Source organism: Ostrea edulis, chromosome 5, assembly GCF_947568905.1.
Source record: "Ostrea edulis chromosome 5, xbOstEdul1.1, whole genome shotgun sequence".
Taxonomy (NCBI): domain Eukaryota; kingdom Metazoa; phylum Mollusca; class Bivalvia; order Ostreida; family Ostreidae; genus Ostrea; species Ostrea edulis.
In genome coordinates this window covers 47,991,519-47,997,404 of record NC_079168.1, presented here as the reverse complement: position 1 = coordinate 47,997,404, position 5,886 = coordinate 47,991,519, and positions in this window count along the sequence as shown.

Sequence of the window (5,886 nt, the reverse complement as noted above, 5' to 3'; positions counted from 1 at the left end):
ATCCGCCTATTCATTGAACGCGGGAAACACTATGCAACTGATGTAAACAGTGTACTGTGACGTCATATTCAGCTTCGGTGTTTAGCAAATAAACAAACATATGTAACATCTCAGAATAACGTGAACTTGGGTACACGAGATTCAAAATGGAGAAATACATGTCCACTCGATAGTATTCGAATTGACGCCATTGAGACCAAAATTTTCAAGTTCCATAGGTATGGTTTAATTTTCCATTAGTTTTCTATATTTTCCTTTTAAACATGTATATACGTGTTACCTATAGGGAGAGCTCCGCTCTCACAGCCCTTCGGGCCGTGAGAGGGCTTCGCCCTCTATTAATTTTTGCTAATACATCTTTTGAATTTAGACCAAAAATAATAATTGTAAACATGTATGGTATGAAGGGACGAGTTATCTAAAGAGAGGGGGCGAGTTGTCCCTAAGAGGGGGCGATTTGTCTTGGGGGCAAGTTGTCCTGATACCATCTTAACTACTAAACTTGTTCCCCCCTGATTGGTGGTACACGAGAGAAGCGAGCAATCGGAATTCTTCGAATGTCTTGCGCAATCGACATAGCCTGGTTCCGGCCTACCCATAATGCTCCGCTACTGTGCGGAGCATTATGGGTAGACCGGAACCAGGCTACACTCGACATAGATCTCGGATGGCATCCATGAGTGAATTTGATGCATTGCTAGTATGGCGTACGTAACGTAGTGCAGTAAGCTGTTACGTCATAGATGACAATGCATCAAATTCACTCATGGATGCCATTGTATTACATTTGAGATCAATGTCGAGTGCACGAGACATTCGAAGAGTTCCGATTGGAGAAGCGAGGTCAACAGGGTACCAGTTTACAAAACTACTCGGCTATATCCGTAGTTATGGAAAATGACGAGTGTGATCTGATTGTGGCAAGACGTTACGTATCTACGTTTTGACGTCACAATACATATGAAGTATTGGCGGATCTAATAGATGTTGAAGGGTGAATTTAGCATACAAGCACATATGACGATGCATGGGAATCAACGAAATCCATATTGTAAACATGTCTATGAAAATGTTTGGCCTCAATTGATAGTGATCAACTTGATTTATTTTAGGTTTCTGACTGGATTTCAATGTATCATTACAACCAAACTCCCCGTCGAGGCCTCATTACTATGAGGTGCCGTTTAAATATTTTTGAGGTATTTTCTGATATCAAAAAAAGAAATATTGATATCAATAATTCCAATTCCTGATATAAAAAAATAATTCTTGATATAAATATATATATATATAAATAGATTTTTTTAATTTAAAAATATCAAAAATAAGAATTCTTGATATCAAAAAATCATTTTCTGATATCAAGAAATCGAATTTTTTATATCAAAAATTGAATTTTTATATCAAAAAAGAACTTGGAAATTTTGATATAAAAATTCAGATTTTTGATATAAAAAATTCAAATTCTTGATATCAATAAATAAATTGTATTTCTGATATCAAGAATTTCATCTTTTGATTTCAAAAAATGATTTTTTTATATCAGGAATTAGATTTCTTGATATCAGAAAATGATTTTTTGATATGAAAAAAATTATTTGTATTTTCTGATATCAGAAAATCGATTTTGTGATATCAGAAAATCGATTTTTTTTAATATCAGAAAATAAGACTCATAAAACTACGATCCCTATGATACAACCTTCAGCTTCCCGCTTGAAATTTGTTGTGAACCTGTAGATGCATGTGGGGAATAAATGGTTAATCTAAATCATTATGGCAAATTCTTCCATATCTACAATGGTCAGCACTGCTTTGTCCGCGAGTCGCTATGAAATGAACGGGTCGATCCTGAAGAAGTGTTCACTTCAAACGAGACTGGTGAAACCCCATTGATATTAACTTATTTGTCTCGATTTACAAAGTGTTCATACACAATACATGCTTTAGCATATCAAATCAGTTGAGAGACATAAACACCAGATGCAGGGGATAATGGAAAGCTGCTACATATCAGGGAGATAAATCAGATCATTGTATAACAAACATACAATAGAGAAAATGCCAGCACGAGTTATTGCCCTCGACAGTTAAATGACAGATAGTTTACTAGAAAATATTGTATTCAGTGAATAAAATTCCCACCAAAGATATATATTTCTATCATGCAAAAAGATTACTAGTAATATATTTTTAAAATATTTTGCAAAAAACTTCTGACGTCAAATGAAAATCGAATAACAAAGTTTTTCTGCTATGATTTTCTACGGGTCAAGGGAGTATTCATTATTCATGTAAAGATTTTTCGCCATTTTCTTTTATTTTCTGATATCAGGAAACATATTTTGTTATATCAAGAAATAAGTTTGAATTTTTGATATCAGAAAAGATGATTTTTTTTATATCAGAAAATGATTTAATTCGAATTTTTGATATCAGAAAATGTCTTACATTTTTTATATCAAGAATGTGAATTTCTGATATCAAAAATTATATGTTTTGATATCAGAAAATTTGATGTATTTTTTTTATATCACAAAATGATATTTTGATATCAAATATTCGAATTTTTTATATCAGAAAATGATTCTTTGATATCAAATAATCAAATTTTTGATTTTAGAAAATGACTGTATTTTGATATCAAGAATTCGAATTTCTTATATAAGAAAATAATTTTCTGATATCAAAAAATAGACTTTTTGATATCAAAAAATTATTTCTTTAATATCAGCAAATATCCTCGGAGGTCCATGAGTCGTTACCCTAAGGATGTTTGCCACATTAATCGCTTGTTTAAACTTGTTACACTAAATTTATTATAACATACCTAAAGGACTTCTATTTCTTCGTAGGACTTTACATCATTTTCATTATTTTTTCTTTTAATAAATAAATAATTGAGCACTGCAAACACCAATGAAGCGGAGACGCCATTTTGAAAAACTGGTCCCAGAGTCGTGACGTCAGATATAAACAAAACTGTAAGGCCAAAGCAGTCTAAAGGTTCGTTTATAATGAAAAATAATGCAACAATGAATAAATGGGGAATTGCACGATATAACAAATTCAGTTAACAAATATAATAACATTGGATAACAATTTTAACAATGTAATGAACATTAACAAAATTTAATCAATATAATGATAACGGTAAAGCATATTGGGATAATTGTAAACATTTTAATCACTCTTCTGTACAGTGAGGACAGAAAAACGAGTCATTCCTTCTAACAAATCTCACAGGTGAGCAGTAAATTAAATGAACCCAGTGGTTACATCTGTCACACTGTGCCCATTTGGTACCGGTAAACACTAAAGAAACACAATTCTTGATCTGTTCCGGTTGCCATCTGTGACAAATGCAACAAAGCTTCGATGGATCTATGTTCTAAGTGTCACTGTCCGAGTCACTATTGGCATCATCAGAAATCAAATTTATAGCTGATGGCCCTGGTTGTTGAGTGTCATCAATGAAAACAATTTCCTTTTTTGGTTTGGCTTTCCTCACACTGGTTGACTTCCCCCCCCCCCCCCCCCCCCCCCCCCCCCCCCCCCCCCCCATGTGATCCTTTCTGATTCTTTCATGCTCCACCATTTTCTCAATTACTCCATCAGAAATTTCCTTCCCTGCCACTATCTTACTTAATGTTTTTCTCTCCTTGCGAACTGAATCACTCTTTACGTCCTTCAAGTGTTTCTCTTTGTTCACTAATTCCATTACAAAGCCCCTGTCTTCTTCCTCAGTATCTGAATTGCCATTATCATTGTGTGTATTCTTTTCACTTAGTGTTGAGTTTACATCAGGGCTGATTTGTTTGAACACCTCTGCTGGAGCCAGACATTCCATCCTGATCGCTTCAGAATTCAAAGGGGAGATACCTGTTTTTCTGAATCCAGACTGAATATTTTCTGGAGAAAGTGCTCTAGTGTATGCTTTGCCAGCAACATCACATACATTATATCGGGTAATGTTAGCAGAGGACTCCCTCGTCAATTTGTGTCACAGGTTGTTGTATATTTTCTCTAAGGGACCATAGCAGGAGATATCCATGGGCTGCAAGATGTGACTGGTATGTGCAGGTAAAATGAAGATGATGATGCCCTGTTGTTTTGCCCATTCTACCAGATTAGCAGAAACATGGGAGCGGTGTCCATCCAAAAGTAGAAGAACCTTTTCATTGTCTCTCCGAGGTACAAACTTCAAGAAATGGTTTTCTAAATATTCACGGAATATAACACCATTTGACCAACCTGTTTCACTCATAGTCCCATTAGTTCCTGGAGATGCCCCATTTAATAATTCTGGTCTCATCCGCTTCCCGGGGAAAATAAAAAATGGTGGTATGGCAACTCCACTGGCACTTCCTCCTCCGAGAATAGTAATAGTTTCCCCCGACCAGAAGTGGCTGAGATCTCGCAAATTCACAGCATGGACTATGATTGTGAACTTACGTGGATTATCATTCTAATCTTGTCTCCTAGCTCCTAATGTTTAACGAAGTGCAATGTTTACGAAAGGCAGAGTAAGATGAAGTGTGACGTCATGTCTACGTTTTGACGTACGTCATAATAAGACTGACATTGGCGGATCTAAATACTTGTTATTTCCATTTGGACAAAACAGGTATACGTAAACACTAGGCATACGTAATATGGCATGGAATACAAATTGTGTTTAATCGACTGTAAACTACAAATATGATTAAAATATTATTGTTTCAAAAGGAATTGATTATTCTAACAATCATACAAGAAAAAAAGACTACCTTCTTCAAATATTTGAAAAAATATTTGATACATATATTATAACACATATTAGTCATTTTCATCATAACTTCTAATATTTGCAAGTTACGACTTAAAGAAAGGGAATATATTCCGAGATCATTGTAGTTCCGTTTGTTTACACTAACATGTTCCTGTGTGCACAGGATTTTCAAACCGTATTGTGGCTGACGAAAAGTTAAACAAATACTACAAGAAAAAGGACACAAATGCACAGCATGTAATGAGTAAAAATAGGTCAAGGTAGGAAAAGAACTGTTATACAGTTTGACTTCTCAAAGGAAAATATAAAAACTCATGTAGCAACTGTCATACTATATTTAGGCAAAGCTAAACACTCGAATTATCAACCGAAGGCAAATGAACTTATGACATCTATTAAAGGCGCTGCAGTCATTTGAGTTAAGTAATGCCATATGTAAAAGGGTTGTTGTGTAATATGAATGCACAGGTCTATGAAAATATTGGTTTATTAAGTAAAGAACGACTCATATAAATGTCAGTAATGCTAAAATGCGGCAGTTATTTATCTTGGTTAACGAAACATTAAAAACGTTGGCCTTATATTTAAATATAACACGCCAGTCTATTAGTGGAAACCGGTGTTTTCCATTTAGATTTCTGAGTCGGCCGTATCGTCAGCAAATGCGCTATACCTCTTTAACTCAGAAACGTGTTTACTCAGGTTATGAATGAAAATTCATGAACGGCATGAACTTTTATCAATACGGAATGCTTGAAATCTTATAACAACACCAAAAGGCATTTCATTACAAAAAAGTTAACAGCAAACCAGAGAAAGAATTACACAGTTTTTGGGGATAGTCCATCATTACACTTAATCGATGAAGTGTCAATACCGGGTATGGCCTCCCCTTGCATCAATGACGGCTTGACAACGTCGAGCCATGATGTCAATAAGCATCCGGATGTTTCCAATGGGAAGGTTGTTCCACTCTTCCACGAGGGCGTTTCCAAGCTCTGCCAAAGTCGTGGGTTGTGCTCTACGGCGTGAAAGGGCAACCTGCAGCAAGTTCCATACATGCTCAATCGGGTTCAAGTCCAGCGAACGCGCTGGACAGTCCATACGGACAATTG